The sequence below is a fragment of the Myotis yumanensis genome, unplaced genomic scaffold (assembly GCF_028538775.1).
Source record: "Myotis yumanensis isolate MYYU_CA2020_CCGP unplaced genomic scaffold, mMyoYum1.0.hap1 SCAF_7, whole genome shotgun sequence".
In the NCBI taxonomy this organism is placed as follows: domain Eukaryota; kingdom Metazoa; phylum Chordata; class Mammalia; order Chiroptera; family Vespertilionidae; genus Myotis; species Myotis yumanensis.
In genome coordinates this window covers 9,424,277-9,450,300 of record NW_027223758.1, presented here as the reverse complement: position 1 = coordinate 9,450,300, position 26,024 = coordinate 9,424,277, and the positions used below count along the sequence as shown (strand labels likewise).

The window sequence follows — 26,024 nt, the reverse complement described above, 5'->3', positions numbered from 1 at the left end:
TTTGAAAAGATTTTAGAATATTGCTGTACCAAAGAGAGGGAGCGAGAACTAAAAAAGCAAATTGTTCTATCTTTACCTGTATTCTTTAACTCTCTACAAAGAAAATAGTGAATGTGTACAGGTACACACACATATATATATTTGTATATAAAAATAACTTTAAGCATTATACCATACCATACCACTACTCTACACCCCTACACCTCTTTTCCCACAAGGCCAAAGTGAGTGTTTTTAATTGTACCCAACTTAACTTCAGATTAAACATAAACATGGCAGTCAATGCCTTTTAAAGGCATGAGGTGGTTCTTTACAGACATAAATACTGCCCTCCCAGTCTTTGTAGAGAGTAAATACTAAAGTTGTAAGTTGGCCCTTTTAAATCACCTGTTTGCTTTCAAAATTAAGAAAAAAAAAGTCTCTTTTCAATTAAAACATATAGTCAGTGTTCAGTGGATTCATATATGAACAACACTTATCCACTGATTAAGAATGAAAATAATTCTGGTATAAGTGAAGTGTTTTTGAAGTTATCCAGATTTGATATAGGTAGGAAAAAAAAACACAAGTATTTATCCTAATGCTGATTCAAGAACAAAACATATCTGGGCTCTCAATCTCCAGGCCATATCACTATAAATTTTGAACGATTTTAAATTCAAAGGCTTTCTGACACTAGAAAATAAGGAACACCTATACACAAGACACAAGAGCCCACAAAAAAGCCAGCATCTTTGGTAAAGCGTAAGAACACAGCCTAAGGAATTAAACTCATTCTCTCATACAACTTGCTCAGCTGTCTTTTCAGGTTTAGTAATTTTATTTCTCAACTTGATCATAAAATTACCAAACTGGCCCCAAATTTCCAGTAACTCAGCTTTGCTGTTACCCTGGGCAGGAAGTAATGGGGATGTGAAGAACAGGCTGCCAGCAAGTATTCCAATGCCCTTTTTCGGGAGGGTCCCAATGTTAGGCATAAAGGGACAACTGGAGACAGCAGACGCTGGCAAGGGCTGCCCTTTTATTTATCTGGAAGATAGATTTATAACAAGAATTGAGCTTGCTTATCAGAGCTGCAGATTTTAAGAAAGGATGGTCCCTGTCCTCCCACTTCCTCAAAGTCAGATTCCTATCTGCCCTCACCCATGGTCTCACTTCAAAATCCTTTGCCCCACATACCACTGCACATGTGCCTAACTGTAGTACTGGTTGCAGAAAAACAAGCCAAATCACCTTATTCTTAAGCCAGCATTTCAGTAAAGTTCTTCTGCTACACCCAAAATGAGGCCATTAAGGTATAATGATCAAGCTTCCCTCACCCAAATTTAAGAAATTTCCTGCTGTCTTTGTGTAATTCAGTCTCCCACGTGCATTTAAACTAGTCAACACCCCTCCCCCACATCTGGAGATGAGTAGACAAATCTTCTCTCTTCCTACTGCTCTGGGTTTAATTCACAGGTTGGGACCAAAACCTTCACTATTTAGAGCATTTGATATGATTGGGATTCCTTTAATGCCTGGACTGTAAATACCTTCCAGGTTTTTATTTTGTAACACCTCGGTAATGTGAAAACTATTCTAGCTATCCCAATTTAGTCATTTAATTTAAAGTCTCATTACATTTGTTTTATTCTATTGGCATTCTCATCAGAATATAGAACTGTCTCATGTTTTTATTCCTAAGGCTTGAAAATACCTAGCCACTAAAAAAAAAAAAAAAAAAGAAAGAAAGAAAGAAATAAAGAAAATACCTAGCCACTGTTCACCTATTAACCATTCTGCTACAGAATTTGATTGAAGTAGGAAATTAGGACTAAACCACTTAAGACAAGTCATACACAGCAACCTCAAAACCCATAACATACAAGCCATATTTGAACACCTTAAACTGAAATTTTTTTTTGAGCAAGTGGAAACAAAGCTTCTTGTAAAACATAAGAGAAGGCCAATCACAGCCCTCAGAGTCAGATAAAAGCATATCTCTTTTTTATAAGTAGTACATTGTAGGCAGTCAAGAGTCATTAAAACTACTCCAAAGTCCTTATCAGCCAATATCACGTTCGTGACAATGGAGAGGAAAGAATGTAACTTTATAAAGTGGGAAAACACATCTTTCGGGACCCCTGAGGCTCTCACCAAGCGGCTCGGAATTAAGAGTGCTCTGGAGCTGGGAAAAGGCAACCCTGCTGTGGCAAGAACATGCCATTTCATCATAAATACTGTTACATGAGAGAAAAGTGATGAGCATTTATCTGAAATGAGATAAAGGGACTGTCCTTGCCAGGCCATTATATTCCTGAGTATTTCATCAGTTTGTAAGTGACTTGATTAAGTCTTATTTTCAGATTTCCTCTTTAAAAGGACGACTGGGCTGCTATTCCTCCCAGAAGTTCCACTGCCAAACATGGAGGCTTACTTACAAAGAGAATGCAAATCCACCTCCACCTTAAACCTTAAAAGTAAAGGCAGAGCCAAAACCTTCACTCCTCCTCCTTCCTCCCCTACTACCCAGAGAAGGGAGGGGGTTACGCTGTGATCTAAATAGATTCTTCAGGCTGAAGGGGGAAAACACTTTACAGGCTTTATTTCAGTGGTATATTAGTTCCCTTTTTTTAAATTAAGAAGTGAAAGGGAATAATATGAACCCAAGACAACTGCTAAACTTCGATCTCGCAAGTTATTTCTTAAAAAAAAAAAAACACGCAAAAGTCAAACAGCAAAGTGTTAGAAGGTGTTAAGATAAATGGACTTAAAGAAGTGGGACACTAAAATGTGTCCACCTAGAAAAGTCGTAATCTTCCCCCTACTTCCTCCTCCGGCATGCAAATCAATGTGCAGAGCTACAGGCTTCCTCCTCACACCAAATAACTAAAATTCCAAACGACCAGATTAGTAACCCTATTCTAACAAATGAGCCAAATAAATAATAAAATTGACTTCTGGGTTTTTAAAGAAGGCCCTGTCTCTAGAACCTAATACTTACATAACATTAAATATGGCAGCAACGGGGGGAAGGGGTGACTTCGCCTAAAACACCAGGATTGAAAAACACAAACACACTACTACAGTCTTTGGAATACTGAACAAAACAGTATCTAAAATAAACATGACTTCTCAGAAAAAGCCATCTACCATTCAGGACACACCTTAAAAGTTCTCAGCACACATTAACTAAGCAAGCACAAACTAGTGGTCCGATTGTTCTATTTTTTCAGACAAAAAGCCATTACGTGATTGCTCTGCACTTGTCACTACAGACCCTAAACCTATTAGAAACCCTAGGTCTATTGCTCATTCTCCACATATTATAAAACTTGGCGCTTTAAGTCTATGGGTATCAAGGCGGTCCATCTGCTCCACGGGAGAAGTACAGTAGAGAAGCGCTGATGAACTTCCTGACACACAGGAGGGAAGGGAAAGGGCCTCCCGAGACCCCTACCTACGGCCCGGCCCGGCCGGCCGGCAGCTGCTGGGGCCCGGCCTTCCTTTTGTTGGGCTTAATCTCATGTCAACTCATTCAACCAACTCAAAAGCGATGAAGACGTAATTGCCTCAACCTGAACGGAATCAGACCGAGGCTCCTTAAAACCTCCAGTGTAATGGCTGCAAACGACCTAGAAACCCAGGGAAGCGGCGAGGCTGCGGCGCGCACGGGGGTCGCCGGCCCGGGCCCCGACCTGCCCGCAGGACCCCCCCAACCGCCATTTGCCTCGCACGCTCAGGAATGCTCACCGCTCCCAGCCCTGGAAGCTGCCTCGGAGATAAACTGAGGCCAGAGAGATTTCCCGGGGGAGCCACACACCGCAGCCTTCCACCCCGAAGCGACTCTCCTGCTCTTAGAGGGAAAAAGAAAAAAAAAAAGTTTCTGCGGCTCCCAATGGGAACAGGCTCCTGGGGTCCCGAGTGGCCACCGGTGGCTCTTTCCCGGCGGAGCAACTCCCCGCCCGCCCGCCCCCTCCGCCCAGGACGCGGCTGCCCGGCCTCGGCGGCCGTACCCCGAATCCTCAAACGTGGGGTCCCACCCAGGACCTGAACGGCTGGGACCCCGGCGCTCAGGTACCGGCCTCGGCCCCCCGCGGGCCACCTCTCGCCCGGCCGGCGGCGCAGGACCCGCCAGGCCGCCCCCGGCCCGGCCCCCTCCCCTCACCCCCCGCCCCCCCAATCCCGTGCCGCTAGCATTTTGGGGCCAAATCAAGAGGGAAGAGGGCTCTACATCTGAAACTGCGCGGTTTCGCCACTCAGCGCCCGCTGGCAGAAACTTCCCTTTTAGAAAAAAACACACTTTCAGGCGAACATTTCAGTCCCTCCTGCCCCTTGGAGTTCCTGGTTCTGCTTCCAGCCGGCTGGGGTCTCCAGCTAGAACTGAGTTAGGGAGACATTCTTCAAGCTTCTAATCTACGGGTTATTTTTAGGGTTGTTTTTTTTTTAATCTTTAAAATGAAAGGGGGTGAATAAAAATCCTCGTTTCACACCCAGGAAGCACAGCCCCGCGCACCGCCTCCTCAGAGATGGGCAGAAGACTGGGACTCCCGGGCACGGATTTGGGGCGCCCGGGGGGGTTCGCGGGGATGCGCGTGGGGGCCCGGGGCCCCGTCAGGCCCCACCCCCGACCCCTGAGGACGCGCCCTCCGCCGGGCCCGGGTGCACGGTCCCGGCCATTGTCTGCGGGGGACGCCTGTTAGGACGCATTGTTTTGGCCGTTGCCAACTTGCCCGGCCCCTCCCGGGCCACCGTGAGGGACCCCGCGCCGGCCGCCGCCCCCCGCGGCCGAGTGGGCAGACCCGCCCCGCGGCGCCACCCAACTTTTCGGGGAGCCCCCACGGACCCCCACGCAGCCCCCCCGCCCCCAGCCAGCTCGGCTGCTTCCCGAGTGTGTGACGGGGAAGCGCTGCCTGCACGCGCCGGGTGGGGAGGGGGCGCCCGAGAGGAGCGGAGTCGAGTGGGAACCGGGGCGCGGGCGGGGCGGCCGGCCGGGGAGGGGGCGAGGTAACGAGCACGGAGACCCGAGGGCGGCGCGGGGGGGCGCCCCCTGGGGCCCGGCGCGGGCGGGGGCGCGCCCCCTTTACCTGCGGCTCCGGCTCCTCGGCCATTTCCTCGCTCGGCGGCGGCCGGGACTGAACTGACACCACACGAGCGGGCCGAGGTTTGAATGAGGAGGGAGCGGGCGAGGGGAGGGGGCGGGGAGGCCGGAGGAGGGGAGGCGACGGGGAGTTTCTCTCGGCCTTTTGTGCGGACACCTCCCGGCTTCCTCACCGGCCCCGGCCCCCCAAAACAGACAGGGGGCCACGGGTCGAGGGGCGAAACCATCCCTCACGGGGGCCTCGCGCCTTGGAAGACCCCCCCCAAAAGGAGCGCCCCGCGTCCCCGACCCCCCACCCACCCCCGCCCGGAGGATTTGGGGGCCGGGCTCACCTCGGGCGCGGGGCTAAGGTGAGCGGGGTGGGGGTGCGCACGGGGGGCAAAGGCTCGGGCGCCCCCTACTCGTCCGCGAGGGGACAGTGCAGGCGCGGGGGGTCCCTAGAGCCGCCGGGGCGAGGCGCGTCCGGCGCACCGGGACTGTTGGGTCAGAAAGTGCTCAGGGAGCAGCTGTTGCGCCCTCCCTCGGCCCCGCCGTTCGAATACGCCCCGCCCCCTGCCGACACCGGCTGCGGCCGCCCCCCGAGGCCCCGCCCCGCCCCGAGGCCACGTGACCTCCGCCGGCGCGCCCCTGCCCCGCCCACCGCCACGGGCTCCGCCTCCCGGGCGCGAGCGGACGAGCACGCGCACTCCCAGTTCTCGCCCCGGAGATTCCCGCGCACGCGCTCGCCTTTCCCCGCCCACACACGCCCCCCCCCCCCCTCCCGCCATCCGGCCAAACGTGGAACCGCGAACGCCCGGCGGTTCCAGTGACAGGTACGCGGGGAGGGGGCCACGAGGGCAGCGCGCAGGCGCAGACCCAGGCCTGCCGGGCCGCCTCCCCCTCCCTTGCAAGGTGTGCCCGGGCCAGGGGCGGAGCTGGCCGCCCGAGCTCCTGGGTCATCCAGAATCACCAACAAACAAACAAAAAGCCTGCACACCCATGTGGGCAGGTTAACCGGCAGCGGTGCACAAACAGCACTTTTTTTCAGGTTTTCCTCAAGGGTGAGGAAGGTCGATAAGACAAGACGATTAAAATGTTTTTTAATGAGTATCTTCAGAAAGCTATCCTTTGTTGTTACTTTTCTAAAAGGTCTGGGTTTGCGCTGCTATTATAACTTCGGATTTATACACTTGGCCTGGGTTCCAAGAATCCACTTGGCTTTGATAGAAATCCACGTGGATGAAACCGGGCTTGTTAAAATGGAAACCAAAAAAAAAAGCCTTCCCCCTCCTCCCCACGCCTAACTCATTTAAAGCGTTTTCCTACTGTGTTCTTTCTCAGCTCACAAAAAAAAAAAAAAAAAAAAGGTTATGATTCCAAGGACACTGATTCCCCCATTTTAAGCTCCAGTAGGAATCACGGAAGCACAATCGCACCCACTAAGTTTTCTGCCCCAAGATGCAAACGAATGCAAATGCGAACGGAGCTATGCAAGTCACCACGAACAAAATAGCCCCGTTTTTGTTTTGTTTTTGTCGTGTGTGTTTTGTTTTTACCTTCGGTGTATCCAAAATGGAAAAACTTAAAACATAACAAGAAAGGCACTTAAAGTACAACAGTTAATAAATCAGGACCAAAAAAAAAAAAGAGAGAGAGAAAAGCCACTCCGTAAGTGCTTGGCTGGTGAGCAATGCAATCCTTAATAAATAGGAAATGGAATTTGAGAGGCAGCTTCTCAGCAAAGGGGAAGCATTCACACAGCGTGATGTTTTTGCTGTCGTTTTATACAGAACGACTAGCCCCGCAGACAGACGGGCCGGTTAGCCTTTTCTAAAGAAATGAGCCAATTACTTGCAATCAATTAGCAGTGCCAGAAGTAGATTCTGAGGCCAGAACTCTTTTTTTTTTTTTTAATCAAGTACACTGATACCGATTACTTCCAGCAATAGGTTCCCTTTCTCGGGGAAGATGAATGCCTCTCTTTAAGATACTTTTCAGAGCCTCAGACATAGTCACATCCTGAAACACAGTCCAGAGGCATCCTCTTCATAAACAAGAAGCTTCACTGAACTTCCCAAAACAAATGACTTCCACCCTCGCTCCTCAACAAAGCAGCTATGAACTAGTGGGACCAGGTTGAGTCTTAACCTAAGAGGAGCCTCACTCTACATGTTAATGGATAACCTTTGAACTCTGAAACCCTGAATGCTGTAAACACAATGGCAGTACTGGTAGTTTAAAATCCTGCTATCAAAACTGAGCAAGAAAGAAAAGTCCAAACTTCTTCAGTAGGAATGGGGAAACAATCAAATGTTTTGACAAATAATCGTTTCACTAAGAACAATAGGACTCCTGGCTCTCAGACCTTGTTGCTACTGAATTATTCTCAGAGCAAAAAAAGGGTTGTGCTTTTTTTTCCCTCTATGTCCTCACAAAGCTACCACTTTGTTAGCATAATAACATCATATGGTCTGTTAACCACTGTTTCTCTCTCCCTATTCCCCCCCCCAAAAAAACCTTATTATGTTGTAGCTTTTAAAATTGAAAGATGATTGTATTAACTGATCTATCTGCTAAGAGTTTTATATGTGATCCTTATGTTTGAGCAAGGAATTACAAAGACCTTATTCTTGGAGGCACGCCAACAAAAAACTGGGAAATGGTTGCAAAATTCTGCCAGTGACTGAGTGCTGGGTTGCAAACACATACTGTGTTTTTAAATGGACGTAGAGTGATCTGAATTTGCTGTAAGGGCACGTGTGAGACACAACCTCCCTTTAGAAGAGAGAGACTCATACTTAAGATGTGTTGGGAAAGCTGGTATAGTTAAAACAATTAAAAATGGAAACTCCAAAAGCAACAGACCACTAGGAACATGTGGTTTTGTCATGAGAGGGAAGAATTCGTATTGTTATGGTATGAAATGAAAATTGAAAATCAAACGTTGGTCTGCATCTACTTAGCTCCACCCACCCACCAGTAATCCTGTTCTACCATCACTCCCTCGCTAGGCTCATTCTTCCGGAGTCAGGTGCTACAGGGAAGCAGGCAGCACAAAGAATGGGACCAGAAACGTCCCTTCCGCTGTGAGCTGGCACGCCACTCGGGGAAGGGGCAGAAAAAGCCCCACTTCACCTCTTTTTAATGCGACCAATGTCAGCTACACTTCATTTTTCACAATTATCTAAACAGACCAGCCCGCCTTAAGATGTTTCCCAGTGTACGCTTTAAAATATAGCCCCATTATCCCTGATTTAATCCTGGTGATATGAGACCTCTTCTTTTAGCCAACTTATGGTTTTCTCTCCAGACCTAATAACAAAAAGCCCTTCTGGTTTGCTATATTTACCGTCTACTGGAATCATGTTTGGGGACCAAGCCATAATTAAGAAGAACAGAATGCGGTATGATCTTCTTATTTCGCAAGTATTTATTTTACTGTGGAACTATTACAGAAAAACAATTTGGAAACTGTGTAAAACCCTGGAGCTGAAATGAAGCCAACGTAGATACTTGGCTTTAAAAAAAAAAAAAAAAAACTTAGTGGTTCAGAGCAGGAAAACCTGAAAAACTGCAGTGAGGAGTTAGCAGGAAAAGAGAATGAAAAAGTGAGCCCAACCTGCCAGTCTCCTGCGAACTACAAAGGACATTTGAGAAGAACCCGGGGCAGCCCTTGTAACACGACTGAATGCACTAAATTAAGCAGGGATCACCAACAACTGCAGGGAACACCACACTTCTCTCTCTTCTATTCAGTCCCTTGATTTCACTCAAGTCGTCTCAAAATCCTAAGCCCTTCATAAAACATCAGAACAGATGACAAAAATAAATAGCAGCACTTACTTTCGGAAGTGGGGGCAGTGTCTGGGACCTGGAGACCTGCTCTCTGAGCCTGCCAGTCCACCTGGCTCGGAACAATCCTGAAAGAGAAGTGATTGCTGGATTTTATTCGCAAACCAAAAAGGGAGGGGCCAAGAATAAGGCTCCATTTAAATAGGAGTCTAGATCCAATCACACATTCATCAGATTAACTTGGGTGGGAGGGGGGAGAGACTTAATTTTTTAACTTCATTTGTCCCATTGACAAGATAGATCAGTGCCCCCCTCCCCTCTGCAAGCACTTTGTCTTCCTCTAATATTCTGGAAGGTTTTCCAAGGTTGACGTCACTCGACATGTAAATGTAAACTTTCTTTTAAAAAGTCACCTAACTTTGGGAGCACCTCTTTAAAGTTTTTTGCACTCATCTGATATTCCAAAAGGGGAATTCTGGGCTAAGAGGAAGTCTGGGAAGAGTAAGGTAAATAACATTTCTTGAAATCCAATGCCTGGCCTCATCTCAATAAATGGAACCCTCTTTTCATCCACCCACTTACTCAAGTCAAAACCTCGTATAATTTGGCTTAAACTATACTTCACCCTCCTTCCCCACACACCTTGAATCCATCAGCAAACCCTATAATTTCTAAATATATTTCAACTCTGTCCACTTCTTCTCTAACACAAGCCTACTCCGCAAACCCACTCTCTCCTCCAAATATTTGAATAAGTGAGGTTTCTCCAAGCTTCTTTCTTTCTTTCTTTCTAGGTTTGCCTTACCATTCTCCACCCCACAGCCCAAGAGAGCTTTCACAATGTCAATCAGATCATGTCCCCACCCTGCTTCATGGCTTCCTTTTGCCTCAGGAAAAAAGAACAAACTCCAGAGCTGCCTCGCCAGGCCTGTAATCTGGCCCCTGCCTAACTCTCCAGCCTCAAGTCTTGGCCAACCCTCCTTTAGGATTCTAAACTGCAACCTGTCCGACCCAGAGCCTTTAGACCTGCGGTGCCCTCCGCCTAGCACTCCTTTCCCATTCTTTCAGAAAATCAGCTTCTATTGTTCCTAAGAGAGGTTTAAACTGCGTGTTCTGGGGGGAGGGGGGTCGGAATGTCTTCTCTCCAGTCACTCTGGACTCTCAAATATTCCGCGCCACCTCTTGAAAGCTGCATCAATTCTAGAGTATTATTTAATCCCTCTGGATTTCAGTTTCCTCATCCATAAAATGGGATGATGAAGAAGAAGAGGAAGTAGAAAAAGGAAGAAAATGGAGGAAGAGGAAGAAAAAAATAACTACTTAAAAAGTTCTCACTGCCCAGCCAGCATGGCTCACTGGTTGAGCGTGGACCTATGAACCAGGAGGTCATGGTTTGATTCCCAGTCAGGGCACATGCTAGGGTTGTGGGCTCGATCCCTGTGGGGCATGCAGGAGGCAGCCAATCATTGATTCTCTCTCATCATTGCTGTTTCTATCTCTCCCTTTCCCTTCCTCTCTGAAATCAATAAAAATATATTTCTTTTTTTTTTTTTTTTTAATTCTCATCATGCCCTAACCGGTTTGGCTCAGTGGATAGAGCATCGGCCTGCGGACTCAAGGGTCCTGGGTTCGATTCTGGTCAAGGGCATGTACCTTGGTTGCGGGCACATCCCCAGTGGGGAGTGTGCAGGAGGCAGCTGATCCATGTTTCTCTCTCATCGATGTTTCTAACTCTCTATCCCTCTCCCTTCCTCTCTATAAAAAATCAATAAAATATATTTTTAAAAAATTCTCATCACAAGGGAATAAACTATGAGATGATGGATGTTAACTTACTATGATAATGATTTTGCAACATACACATACCTCAAATCATATTGTACAGTTTAAACGTATAGTGTCACATGTAAATTGCATCTCAATAAAATTGGAGAAAACATGTATATTTATATTACTGGCATAAATAAGACTGGAGAATTCAATGAGACACACGGTGCAAAGTTGTAAGCCCAGAGTTTGGGAGGGCCTGGCACTGTTGTAGGCATGGGAGGTAGAGCTTAGAGCAGTGATGGCGAACCTATGAACTCATTTTTTTTGGTTGATTTTTCTTTGTTAAATGGCATTTAAATATATAAAATAAATATCAAAAATATAAGTCTTTGTTTTACTATGGTTGCAAATATCAAAAAAAGTTCTATATGTGACACGGCACCAGAGTTAAGTTAGGGTTTTTCAAAATGCTGACACGCCGAGCTCAAAAGATTCGCCATCACTGGCCTAGAGGAAGCCAAACAAATGAAGTTCTTGCCCCTTTGGATTTCATTCTGTCTTCTAGAACAGCGATTTTCAACCTTTTTCATATCATGGCACACACCAACACTAATTGCTAAACAGTTCTGTGGCACACAAAAAACAGGTGTTATTTTGATTCATTCACACCAGGTGGCTACTGTGTTGGCTATTGTTTGTGTGTGTGTGTATGTGTTTGACAATCTAAGGGAAAAGAGGTCAGTGCCCCTGACTAAATAGTCAGGTTTTGCAGGTTTTAAAAATTCTTCCAGTGACAGAAAATCACTGTTTTGGAGAGAGATAGACAATACACAGAAAGTTATATTCGCAAAGTCAGGGTCACCGGAGAGGGGAAGGTGCCTGCTGTTTAGGGTGGGGGCTCCCTGAGGAGCAGCGCCCTCCATCAGGAAGCCAGGTGGGGAGCAGAAGGTGGGCAAGCTCAGGACAGAAGGGAAGCTGCTTACAGAAGGAACTAGGAGGCCAGTGTGTGGGGCCCAGGGAGGGAGGACAGAACACATGGGAATAAGGCAGGACCTCGCAAAGACAGTGTCGAGAACTGGTTTTTACTAGTATCTCTAGATGCGGTAGGATGTCAGACAATTTTCCATCCTCATTTTATTTGCCACATCTGTACTTGACAGAGTCTATCCCTTCCTCCTCCTTGAAACACTTCTTCCCTGGATTTGGAGCCTGCTCATTTCCCCCAGCCCCGCCCAGCACCACCACCACACACACACACCACACCCTGCTCCTTCTAAGTCCCCTCGACTGGTCCTTTCTCCTCTCCCTGACCTCCAGACTTTAAAACGCCCAGGACTCAATGCTGGTGCCTTCTCTGTGTCTCATTTATCCCCTAGGTGATTTCATCCCATTCAGTGCCTCAGAAGACCTAACAAGGCTCCTAAATGTATATCTTTCTCACCCAGGCCTTTACCTCGACTCCCAAAACATATTTCCAACTTCCTACTCTATGTCCACTTAGATGTCCAGTAATGAATCCTAGATTTCACCCTCAGACCTCCTCCCCCACAACTCTCCACCCCTAATGATATTTAGTATCATGGAATGTTGACGAAGAAAGAATGGGTAGAGAGATGGGTTAGCCACTAACATTAAATCACGCACCCCTGCCAGGTACCCCCAGATCTCAAACCCACGTGGTTATACTCACTACACATTATACCCCAGTAATTTATTCATTCCTGCCGGTTCTCCTCCTACTAAACTCCGTAAAAATAGATGCCACTGTGTCTTGTTCTCTGCTGTATCTCCATGATGTCTGCCTGTAGCAGTGATCAATGTGTTCAAAATGCATTCCAATGGGAAGGGAATTAAAATGTGGGTCTTCTAACCAGTCACTGGGGTCTGGTTAGACCTCAGTTTCCTCATCTGTAAAATAGGAATGATAATCTCTAATCACCTGCCTCATTGGATAGTTGTGTTGCCCCAAGTCATAGCATAGGGAAGCTCTGTGTTGCACACCAGCCAAAGGGTTGTTTTTAGGGTGACGCCTGTTGCGTTTGCACTGCGCAGATCCACCTTCACGGATTTTTTTCCTATTGGAACAATATTGGAAATCTATTTTCTCTTCCTTATGATTTTCTTAATAGTATTTTTTTCTCTAGGTAACTTTATTGTAAGAATACAGTCCATAATACATATGAGATACAAAATATGTGTTAACTGACTATATACATTATTAGTAAAGCTTCGAGGCAACAGTAAGCTATTATTAGTAATTAAGTTTGGGGGGGGCATCAGCAGTTATACTTGGATTTTTAACTGCACTTGGGTGAGCACCCCCAACTCCTCTGTGTTGACCAATGGTCAATTACACGGCGTATCAACTCCACAAAGGGCTGTGTAGGACTCGCCTTTGAATATACCTGACACCCAAGTGTCAGCTCTCCTAATGCTATTGACATTGGACCTGGAACCCGAAAGATTTTGCAGTTTACTAGGAAGAACACTGAGAGTCTTTGACCTCACTTTCCCCTTTTCTCCCAGCTCTCTCAACCCGATGCCATAAATGGCCTAGGAAGTTGTCTATATAGTTGGTTGGTTAGGATTTTTATTTTCTTTTACTTTCTGGTCCGAGTCAGCCTGTTAACTCCATGGAGAGCAGGGACTTGTGCAAACCCACACCCAGGAGTGCCTTCTGCATTTCTCTGCCTTGGGATGGAGCCCTGCTACTTCCAAAAGTTCTCTGCCAAAAGCAGGACCAGTGCCAAGAGGCTGGCTGATAAGCGCTAACGTTTACTTCGTCCTCAGCGTATGCTCTCTACTCTGTAACTCATTTACTCTAACTCCTGGGAACCCCTGAGGTAGAGCCTATGTCTTTCCATCTTTGTAGATGAACCTGGGGAGAGGGATGAAGTGGCTCTCCCAAAGCCCACTGGTCAGAAGCAGCAGAGCTAGGAGTCTGCATCCAGCACCTGCCCCCTGGGCCTTGTCCTTATCCACAGATATGGGGCCTCCCTCATCGCCCATTCCTCCCTCCCCGCCTCACTAGGTCTCCAACCTCAGCTCCTATCTCCTCCCCTGCTCCTTACCACCCTTCCCCACAGGGCTTCCTTTCCCGTGCAGACACTAGCCAAGCCTCACCCCCACACCCCATCTCTGTCCCCAGAATCTTGAACCATGCCTGGTACATAGTAGATGTTCATTAAATACTGGATGAAAAATGAGTAAATGGTTACCCTGTGCCAGGCATGAGGTAATCTCCATTATCTCATGACATCCTCCTCCTAACACAACCAAATGGCTAGTTGTTGTTTTTTGTTTTTGTTTTTTAAATATTTTTATTTGATTTCAGAGAGGAAGGGAGAGGGAGAGGGAGAGATAGAAACACCAATGATGAGAGAGAATCATTGATTGGCTGCCTCCTGCACACCCCTTACTGGGGATCGAGCCCGAATCCCGGCCATGGCCATGGTGCCCTGACCGGGAATCGAACCGTGACCTTCTGGTTCATAGGTCGACGCTCAACCACTGAGCCACCCTGGCCAGGCCCAAATGGCTAGTTTAAGTCTTGCTTTAAAGGCAGAGAGGCGAGGCATGCATTCAGTCAATAGAATGCATGCCGACTCCATGATGTGCCTGGCATTTTCCCCAATACCAGGGATTCAGCTGGAAGGACGTGAACTCCACGTTCAAAGAACTACCTTTCCAGCAGAAATCATAGATCTGTCACACTGAGCTTTTCAAAAGTCAAACCTGAGTACATTAGGGCCCTGCCTAAAATTCCCAATGTCTCTGAGGATCAGGACAGAATTCTGAGAGCGTGGCTGGCAGGATCCCCTGGCCTGTGAAGACTGGATTTTACTCCAAGGGCACCCGGGAAGCCACTGAAAGGAAATGGAAGTAAAACCACGAGAACTATTAAACTTGAAGGGTTTCTTCCTCAACAGATTATTTCCTCAGTGATCTCCTCCTGGCTACACAAAGAGGCATGAAAACTGAGACCCGCAGTCCTTTACCTCAATGGACAGCTTCCTGTCCTCGCGTCCAGGGCACGGCCATAGAATCAGAAATGTCACTGATAGGGACACCTGTCACTGGGCTCGCTGCAATCTTACCAATCTCCACCCTTTTTGTTGTTACTGCCCTTCTTTAAAAAGGTGAAACTGCGGCACCAGATGGTGGAGTAGCCGGCCTGAGGTCCCAGGCCTCGGTGCGTGTCCTGTCTTCCAGACTACAGGGAGGCCAACCCTCAGCTCTGACACCAACCTAAATGTCCTTAATTTCTAAAAATGTACACTGACACACATTTCTGGACATCCCATTTTCTGAATGTTCACCAGTCGGCGTGTGTGGCTCTGGGGCCAGGGAGAAGATCCTCCCCTCCGCCCATCTCTGGAACAGCAAGAGTCCACTTGGTGTGGCCCAGGTCAGGTCCCCTCCCTCGCATGCCTGCTGTACCTGTGCATTTGTCCATCTTCCCCAATAGACTGCAACTCCTCTTTGAGGGGAGGGGAGAAAGGCTGTGCAAACTCATGTCCTGAAAGCAATTAGCAGTGTTTTTTGCATAGAAGTGGGAGGCAATAGATGTTTAAAAAATGAGTGTCCTAAACTAGGTTTTAACCTTCCACACCTGCCTTTCCATCAGAGCTAGTCAATTAGCACATCTTACAGAGCCTACCAACCCAAGAGCTCTCAACTGCACCCTTTCCTTCCTGTTCCTTGTTTCCGGTTTCCTGATCAGTACAGGAATCTCATCGCCAGGCCGCCTGGACCTGTCTTCCTCCTAGCCCAGAACGCTTCTTCCTAACCCCCCTAGTAGCCACCTGCTGCTGCCCTGTGCCAAGATCTCACCTTGTGCCAACATAAGTCACCGTTCCCTCCTCTCAGGGTGCAAAACCACCCCGTGACCCCAGCCAACATTTTCACCAATTCACTCCATAAATATTTACTGAGGACTCCTTTGTCCCAGGCACTTGACTAAGGTAGTAATTAAAGAGTGAGGTACAAAACAAATTGTATTTCTGTCCTTGTGGAACTTAGGTTTTAATAGGAGAAATAGGCATTAAACAAATTAAAGCATAAATAAATAGAGAAGCATATAATCATAATGCCTACTCCAGAGTAATAAATAACCCCTCAGGGACGCAAGGATGTTCACTGCAGCACTGTTTATTTATAATAGTGAAAAATTAGAAACCACCTACACATCCATCAAAGGAAAATGGCCACATAAACTATGGTATCTCCAAACATAACAGACAGCCCTGGGAAGAATGAAGTAAGGCCACATGTACCCATGTGGCTAAATCACCAAGACATCGTTAAATAAAAATTTTTAAAAAGGAATCAAGAAGCAGAGCAGCATTAAACAGACTGTCAAACTACAGCAGGAAGGCTGGGGAGGGCTGGGGGGGCGGAGGGGGGGGCGGTGGTAATCGATCAACCAAAAGACTTTTATGCATGCATATAAGCACAACCAATGGACACAAGACACTGGAGGGTAGGGGAGGCTGGGGGAAAGTCAAGGGGAAAAAAAAAGGAGACAAATGTACTACTCTTTGTAATATTTTAAGCAATAAAAAAAAAGTTTAAAAAAAAAGAATCAAGCTGCAAAAAGGTATCCCATTTTTTGTTTAAACACACACACCATAACATAATATATTTTCTAAAAGAAAAACATGTATATGTGTATATAATATATAGGTATGTATGTGTATATACATATACTATGCATAAATAGATACCTATGTTTACATGCACATAAATATATATGCTGATCATTTCATAATACATAAATATCAAATAATTATGTTACATACCTGACATTAATATAGTTATATGTCAATTGTACCTAAATAAGCAAATAAATAGAAAGAAAGGCTCAGCCGGCCTGGCTCAGTGGTTGAGCATTGTCCCATGCACCAAGAGGTCCCTGGTTCAATTCCCAGTCAGGGCACATGCCCAGGTTGTGGGCTCGGTCCCCCGTAGGGGGCATATAGGAGGCAGCCGATCAGTCTCTCTCGTTGGTTTTCTTTTTTTAATATATTTTTATTGATTTTAGAGAGGAAGGGAGGGGGAGAGAGAGAGAGAGATGCATCAATGATGAGAGAGAATCATTGATCGGCTCCCCTACTGGGGATCGAGTTGGCAACCCAAGCATGTGCCCTTGACTGGAATCAACCCGGGACCCTTCAGTCTGCAGGCGGACGCTCTATCCACTAAGCCAAACCAGCTAGGGCTTTCATCAATTTTCTCTCTCCCTCTTCCTTCCTCTTGTTTAAAATCAATAAAAACGTATTTTTAAAAAAGAAAAAAAGGAAAGAAATATGGAAATATATGAAAATTGGGAAGACCCTTACCAAGAGTGATTCTTAGTTGTGGGCAAGTATCCAGGACCGTTTGGTGGTGGCTAAATATTTTTATTTTTTTACTGGTAAAACATATTCATATTTTATCTGTATAATTAAAACACAGCTGCCTATTAACATAGAATGCCACTGAGCGGCGGGCCTCCAGGACAGGAAGGGGCGTGGCCTAGGCACAGTGTGGAAGGAGGGGGGTGGGGCTTAAAAATGGCCCTGTGGGAGTAGAGTTGGTTGAAGCCTGTCCCAATACAAGATTGCTGGTCCCACTGGGTCAGAGCACACACAAAAATGAATGCATCAATAAATGGAACAATAAACTGATTATTCTTTCTCTCTCTCTCTCTCATTAAAATCAAGAAATAAACTTTTTCTAAATTAACAGAATCCCAAACAGTTCAACGCCCTGGGGAATAAAATGTTGAGGATTTCCCTATACTAAGCTTCAGATAAACCCTCGAGAAACCACTCTGCTTACCCATCTCCTTGCTCTGTGCCCGCTGCCTGACCCCCCTTCCTCCGCCACACTGACTCTCCCTAAACCACATGCCATGTATGTGCCAAAATCAGTCTGCACCCCTCCTGCCAGCCCCCAGGCCCACTCCCAGTGCCCTCACTGTCTCTTTGGTCAGTCACCCTTTGTTCAGCGTCTCCTTTACGACATTTGCTGGGTTATGCCCCGACCTGGATGTGTGCTCGTCCTACCAGCTGACTAGACTGCAGGCCCCTCAAAGGGAGGGCCCATTTCCTCCACATTGTGGAATATGGCCGCACACAGGAAGTGTCCCAATACACAGCTGTTCTGTTTAATTAAATAAACATGCCCCTGGATTCTGTCATCCCCTCATTCACTTAGTTTCTCACTCATCCAATATTTACTAAGCACCTTCCATGGACCAGCCACTGTTCTAGGTGCCGGGGGATGCAGCAGGAAAGCAACCCTATCCTGGTGGAGTTAACATAGTGTATTAAACGAGATTATCGTGTATCAAATGTTAATGCTATGGAGGAAAATAAGAGCCTATCGCCTTAGGTGCCTTGGGGCATATGGCTGAAGGGTATGTGCTGTTACTTACCTGCATGAAGAGAGTAGAAGGAGGAGGTGGGGGTGATGTTAAATGGGCTAGTCCAGGAAGACTACACAGGTGAAGACACAGATCCAGACCTGAAGGGGGAACAGTGAGAGCCATGCGGAGTGCTGGGGAAAGGGCATTCCAGGCTAAGGCACTGACATGCAAAGACCTGGAGGCAATGTGCCCAGTGGCTCAGGGAACAGCAAGGAAGCCAGCATTTGTTGTGACTTGTGTGGAGTAAGAAGAGGAGACAAAGCTTTGCGCAGTGCCAATGAGGTTTATCCAAGGCGGGATTATTGCTAATTGAAAAAAAAAAAAAAGAGGAGGAGACAAGTCAGAAAATTGAGATGGGGTTGTTGGGTTATTGTAAAGACCAGATTTTAAGGGGGGGGGGGGGAGTGGGGGGATTGGAAGATAGAACAGGATAGAGGAGGGGATAAGTGGTGACAGAAGGAGACTTGACTTGGAGTGGTAAACACAATACAATATACAGATAATGTGCTGTAGAATTGTACACCTGAAACCTATATAGTTTTATTAACCAATGTCACCTCAATAAATTCAATTTAAAGTAATAATAATAATAAAAGGACAAAAAAAAAAGACCACATTTTACTGTGAATGAACCTGAAAGTCATAGTAATGGTTTGAGTAGAGGAATAATGACCTGGCTCAAATATTAAGAGGCTTATTAAACAGACTGATAAAACCAAGGATACGCCTACAATAGCAATGCTGATAATCCCCTCTGCTGAAATCATTCGGATATTTAAGTGTGTTCATATTTTTGGTTTACTTTTACAACAACAGCGATCATAGTAAAAGTAACAACAGATAAGAATAAGAAAAGGGGGAAGTAATACAATTTATTGAGCCCCTACTATGTGCCAGTCTTAACTCCACATGCAATTGATCCAATCATAGTGTTATTTAGTTCTCCTAATGACCTGTATATGCAATTCGTTGGGCAGATGAGGACGGTAGCCATCAGGGGTTAACCTGCTTTCTGACTTACCAACTTCTCTAACTTCCTTGAGGTTCTAGAACAAGAATAAAGTGGATTTCTAGCCTGATCTACTAGCCCATGCTGACTCATGCCATTCTTATCTATACTAAGTGGTTGACCTTGGCCTTAGGAGAATAGAGAATACTAACAGCTAACATTGGTTACATACTTATGATAGGCACCATTTCTGGATACCTAGGCAGACTCAGTACCCATCACCCAGATGAGAAAGCTGTGCCTGAGTGGTGATACAGGGAGTAAGCTCCTGGATCTGGCTTTCGGGGTTCAAACCAAGACTCTGGGCTTGCGGCCTCTGCCACCTCCCTTGGGCTCCCTTTGCCTCTGTGTCCCCATTTTACAGATGGAGGCAATTGCATTGCCCAACAAGTATATTTGGATGGAATAAACAAGTCCTCACTTGTAAAATTCTCCAGGGGAATTAGGCACATTGCAAGCACGCAACGAAGACATTCTATTATTACGAAGACCATTGCCCACAGGCAGAAGCCCGCAGGCCTGCACAGCCTGGTCTGTTTTTCACCACCGCCGGGCCCAGCGGGGTCCTCACTCCCGGGCTGGGAAAGAGAAGCGAGTGTGTTTATTGTGGGCAAGAGAGACAGTCGTATTTGGACCCAGATTTGTCTGCTCCAGAACGTGACTAACTCGCAGTCATAGACCAACCAATGTAGACAAAGCACGGAACATACCAGGATCTGGGGGGTCCTCAGGGGGCCGGGAGACCGCCGGCCTTCGCGAGTCCGATGGGCATCCTCTCCAAGCGAGACCCGAGAGTGAACTGGATGAGCTCCAAGTCTCCGGAATATAGTGTGCCCTCTCCAGCCACGCCCTCAGAGAGGATGCTGGGATTGGGGGGAAATGCTGGGGAAGAGATTCAAGTCAGAGCCACGCCCTTAATAGGCTAAAGTGATCAACAAATCATGAGTCCAGACCCAAGCTCAGCTGCTCTCATTTCAATAGCTGACCCACAGCTACCCTACCTCACCACTCCACTCCACTCTCAGCTGAGGGGCTTTGGCCCAGCAGCTCCCCACGCCAACACAGCAGGTTTGTCCCAGAAACCAGGACTGAGTAAAACAGCCCCAGAACCTGGCTGAATCCACGTGCTCCGCTCCTGGGGGACCTCAGCCCAGTGACCCCTCCTCTGGGCCTCACCTGCAAACTGGGAATAACACGGCCGCCCAGCACACGGGGCACTTTTGAGCATTAAATGAGCTAATTGTGATGAAATCTTAAAACCGCCTGGCCCGTGGCGATCACTCAATAAACGCCAGTCAAAATGACATTAGCCATTACTCTTCCCCCTGTGTCTGTCCCTATTCTAAAACAGCCTCAGCTTAACCAAATCCCTCTGCAATCTTTGACTCTTTAAAAAATGTGGTTAGCCCATTCTGTTGACAAATATACAATATATATTATACATAATTATTTTTATATATTAATATATAGTACATATGTATTTAACATACCACGCCTGCATGCTCTCTCTTAAAAATATTTTATGAGATTATGTTTTGTCCCCACTTGCTTTGAGGAAGGACTTGAGCCTCCGAGTGGGGTGAAAACAGTGAAAAGCAAATGAGAATAACAGGACCATCTTTCCTGAACTTCCCTCCCACTTCACCTCCCCAAAAAAGAGAGAAAAAGAAAATAAAGATTCAGATGTTGGGCTTTGAAAGACCATCCTGCTAAATATTTTCTTATCAGGTTCCTCTTTTTGTTTCTCCCCCATAAACACGACAGCAATGAGTTTTTTTTCTTTCTCCCTGACTCCAAAACACACACACACACACACACACACACACACAAATCTGTCACATAAACTTCTCAAGCCCCATACAACTGAATTTTCTACCAGGATTTGTAACTGATATGCTCTATTCTTTAAAGAAAATAAGAATTTTATGCAGCGAAATAAACAGTGACTGAGGCGATTTTATTTGAAGTCAACAAATAAGAACAACGTGTCCCCAAGGAAACAGAGTAGAATTTGGACTCGAAGCTAAAATGGCTCTGCCTTAATCCTCTGTTACCCAGTACCGTGGGGCTGCGTTTACAGGAAACGCCTGCCACCAAAGTTTTCTGCGAGTTTTCAACCGTATTTCTGCATCCTCAACCCAGCCAGATGGAAGCAAATAAAATACCCAGCTTAAAAAAAACAAAGAAGAATAAAAACCGCAAAGTAAACGAAGAGAACGCTGACCTGTTCATTTCTACCTTCTCGAGGATGGGAAGAGAGGCCAGAAGGAACGCAGCGCCCCTCCCCCGCCAGGACGGCTTCCCGGGGGGTGGAAACTATCTCATTACCACATTTTCAAATAGACCGGTTTCTCTTCTAATCAAAGTTAGTTTGCGGTTGTTTGGCCGTCTGCGCATGCCGTGTTTGCAGGGCTAGAGGAAAATGTGTCTTTATTTATTCTGAGATGGTTACAAACATAAGCCAGCCCGAGCCAATGATTGTATACGAGCTCTGAAAAGCGCTGCCTTTAAAACACTGTAATAGCGGCGCTCTCATCCTTTGTAAGTGGAAGTGTAAATTGGTACAGTCCTTTTGTAAACAACTCGGGGAGACGAGTCAAGGGCCTGGCCGTGTTCATACATTTGGGTGCAGCAATAACACTCCTGGACCAAGGAGAGGTGTTATGAACAAAGATATTCATGGCAACAAATTTACTGTGAGAAGCAGAAAAACACACACGCTCGCTCCATATATATGCGAGGAAGCAAACCAAGAGAGGAATAACTCATCGCCCAACTTCACACACACACTTGCACACAGCCATTTCGCAATTAGAAAGTTTTGAAAAATATGCTATTGGGAAATAGTTATATCAAACTTAAAAAAAAAAAATCAAGATGCCAAATCGTATTTTTTAACAAACTATATATTTTTTTAGTAAGCAAAAGGGGAGGATATAGGTACACATTAAAATTTTAAACTTGTTTTCTTATCAGGGAAATTTTACTATGGATCTGCTGAGAACACTCACTAGCTGTGATAATGGCATTATGGGTTATTAGAAAAAGTATATGTATTTTTTGAGACATTTAGGAGAATGACATAATATGTTGGAATTTGTAATACTTTAACAAATTTTGAAAAACAAGAATTGAAGCAAATGTGCTTAACAAATTGAAACTGCAAAACTGGGTGTTGGGGATGAGGGTTCATTTTATTGTTATTCTCTCTACTTTTGTGTACCTTTCAAAAGTTTTAGGTGGGCAGGGGTGGGCTGGAAGGGGTCAATGGGGGGAATGGGGATATATGTAATACTTTCAACAATAAAGATTTAATTTTTTAAAAAATTGTATGTAGGTTTTTTTAATAGCCATATATGGCTAGTGGCCACATAAACAAAATTTTAAATGGTTGTCTTTTGATTATGAGATCTGCACCACCTTTTCCTATCTCCTCTTTTTCTTGAATTATGTCTTTATACTGTACCTGTATTACATTTGAAATAAATGAAATTAACTTGATTTTTTTTTACAAAAAGAAATTAAAAATAAGGGCTGACAGAGATGTTTTTATTGTTGTGTAAGAGTAGTGAATCGTCAGAATGCTGTGATAAGGCTGTGTACCTGAAAATGTGAGCTCGTAAATGGCCCATATCTATTCTATGGGATAGCTCCGTGCCATCCGAGGAGGAGATGATGCTGGAATACAATCAGCTGATAAAAGGCCAGCTGCAACGAGCCATTTTAAAGATTAGGAACCATTTAAACACACACACACACACACACACACACACACACACACACACACCACGTCTTGCCTCTTAAATGTTAAGTGGCAAGATATTCTGGTTTTCTTTCTAAAGTCGCCTGCAATCCTCATGTAATCAGCACAGAGTCCCACATACCGCCCAGCTGACTCAGAAGGAAGGGTTCCACATTCCTTAATTAGCACCAGCAGCACTTCCTGCGTGGAGTTTCCCATTTCATCCAGCTACTCAGCTGGCCCGGCACACCCCACGAGCTCAGAGCTCAGTAGAGGATTTCCATAAAGTCTGGAAATCTGCATAGTGTTATTTAATTTGTTTTATTAAACTGCTTTACTTTGTTTTTTATTTCATCCTATTTTATTCTATGAGACTCTGTTCCACTGTAGTCTCATTTTTGCAGATTGAAGATGTCCTGGTGACCTTATGCATATTCTGTTTTGGGACTTCGTGGGCACTCTGGGGTCGTGGATACTGGGGTCACAGTTGGGAGCAGCATAAATGAACGCTTCCCTAACTTAAAAATACAGTTCTCTCCCGGCCAGTGTGCTCAGTGGTTGGGCATCGACCCATGAACCAAGAGTCACTGGTTCAATTCCTGGTCAGGGCACATGCCCAGTTTGCAGACCTAATTCCCAGTAAGGGACATGCAGGAGGCAGCCAATCAATGTTTCGCTCACTGATGTTTCTCCCTTCCTCTCTAAAAATCAATAAAAATATATATTAAAAATTTTTTAAAAAAACAATAAAATAGTTCTCTTCATTATTAATAGACCAAAGATTCAAAGTAGCATACCAGGCCAGAAGTTTCTTTTTTAGTATGAATTACCTTAAATTAAGTTCCCGATTTGTACTCAAGTTCTCTAGCAGAATTCATACAGGATGCAAGATTTCTAAACAGGGTCACAATATTCCAATGTGATGTCTTTGATCATCTTTGACAAGATTGCAACCTTAACTGAAATGTCAGATTCTCAGGAAACATTCTCCGTGTAAAGATTGGATTTTTAAAAGATTGGATTTTCAAAAGATTAGATTTTAAAGAGATTGTATTTAACCCTTATTAACAATTATTTACTTTTAACTTGGAGGTTTTAAAAAAATGTAAAATAACTCCAAGCAGGTGATTTGACAGGCAAAGAAAATCTTTGGAAAACATTATTTTTGCACTTTGAGGGATCCTCACTCAGTCTGTGCTACAATGCATTATCCCATTTTCCCCTTTTAGATATTTCTTCCTTTAAACATTTTTTAATATAAAAAACAATAATTTTTTAAAGATATATGTATTTTAATTGATTCCAGAGAGAGGGAGAGGGAGAGAGAAACATCAGTGAGAATCCTTGATCAGCTGTCTCCTGCACGCCTCCCACTGGGGATCCAGCTGGAAACCTGGGAAGGTGCCCTGACGGGGAATCAAACCATAACCTCCTGGTTCATAGGTCAAGGCTCAAACACTGAGCCATGCCTGCAGGGCACCTCCCCCCCCCCCCCCATTTTTTATGTTTATTTATTGATTTGAAAGAGAGGGAGAGACGAGAGAAAAATTTGTTGTTCCACTTAATTATGCATTCATTGGTTGATTTTTGTATGTGCCCTGACCTGGGATCAAACCTGAAAATTGGCATATCTGACAACACTCTAACCAACCGAGCCACCCAGCCAGGGCAGTTATTTCTTTCCTAAACTATGTCTTCTCAAAGAATTCTTCTCTTCTTTGACCACCAGGTTGATAGCTTGATATTTTGTTTTTAATTACTTCAGCTGTAAATAAGAGGATAGATAAAAAAAAGCTCACAGTCTTAAACCCCAACAGAAAGCACATGTGTTCGCCTTAGTGGCAAACCTGCCTTCTCAGGTGTCTCAGAAGGAGCAAAGAAGGTCTACTTAGGAATTTTATTTCTTCTGATTATATCTCCTGGCATTTGTGAATGTCTGAAGCTGTTTAGTGGGATAGACCACCCCTTCATTGGATCTCTTAGGAATGAAAGCCTTTCCTTCTGATCCCTGAGAGTAATGAATTACTTCTACCACTAGAGATAATTATGATGAGAAAAATTTTTTAAAATACGTTTATAGAAGAAGAAGAAGAAGAAGAAGAAGAAGAAGAAGAAGAAGAAGAAAGTATATTTACTTAAAATAACAATTATGTCAAGTTGAGTCCAGAGCAATGGGTGCATCTTAAATTAAATAGACCTTGGGCTTTTGGTGTTCGTGGGTCATGTAAGAGCAACAATTTGATTCTAACCCTGACTCAGTTTCCCCACTCCCACCTTATATCATAAGATACTATGAGGGTGCATGAAAGGTGCCCTATGACTATGATATTGTCTTTTTTTTTTTAATGAGATTTATTCTTTTTGTTGTTGTTAATCCTCACCCAAGGATATTTTTTAGAGAGAGTGGAAGGGAGGGGGAGAGACAGAGAGAAACATCTATGTGAAAGCAACACATGAATTGGTTACCTCCCACATGCTCCCTGATTGGGGTGGGGATGGAGCCTACAACTGAGGTATGTGTCCTTGACCTTCCTTGACCAGAATCGAACCCAAAATCCTTCAGTCCTTGGGCCTGGGCCGGCACTTTATCCACTGAGCCAAACAGCTGGGGCTAGGATGTTGTCTTTATGGAGACAAACAGATGTCATAGTTGTTGTTTTTCTTTAAAATACTGTTTATAAACACAGTACAGGAGGAGGAGGGTGGTGGAAGTGGAAGAGGACATAGAGGTTTAGATAAATGGTGATGGGGAAAAAAATAATAATAAATAAATAATAAAATCTATGCTGTTTCAAAAATAAAAATAAAAACAGTACATTGTAAGGTCTAATCCTGAACCCAAAGGGCTGAGTTTTCTTTTACCTTCGAAGAAATCAAGACTGAAATAACATTGTTCTTAGGAATATTTGGAGGATGGTATTCATATCAAACAGAGTTTCGCTTGAGACAAAAATGATATTTAAATTTACTCTAACATTTTGTTGCCTTCCACTTCTGTATATTAGAAAACAATGTCTGCTTTTCACTTTACTTTTCCAAGTTATTAAAGATGTTGTGTCTATATTAGTTTTCAAGTATGTGGCAAAATATTGCAAATTCATCAGACAAAGCTGGCATTTTACCCTGTAATCATTCAAAGCTTCGACTTTGAACACAGGACACCCTTTTCTTTCATACAGAACCCAGCGTGCAGGATGCCCACCTGGTGTCATTCAATGGCCTGAAATAATCTTAGCAGACG

The 26,024-nt window shown here is 45.0% G+C and overlaps 1 protein-coding gene across 3 annotated transcripts in view; it reads right to left on the bottom strand.

Moving 5' to 3' along the window:
• Window positions 1-21,299, bottom strand: part of ZNF217 (zinc finger protein 217) — a 38,474-nt gene extending 17,175 nt beyond the window's left edge. Inside the window, exons 1-3 of one of the 3 annotated variants that reach the window (XM_070419742.1) lie at window positions 21,266-21,299; window positions 19,752-19,923; window positions 8,903-8,979 (exon numbers count right to left, since the gene is read on the bottom strand). The gene's annotated coding sequence lies outside the window, so the exon portion shown is untranslated. Of the gene's footprint in view, window positions 1-3,732; window positions 3,811-5,066; window positions 5,099-8,902; window positions 8,980-19,751; window positions 19,924-21,265 lie in introns of those variants that run through there. The other 2 variants (XM_070419744.1, XM_070419746.1) reach the window with 2 other exon arrangements.
• Between the last annotated feature and the right edge of the window lie 4,725 nt (window positions 21,300-26,024).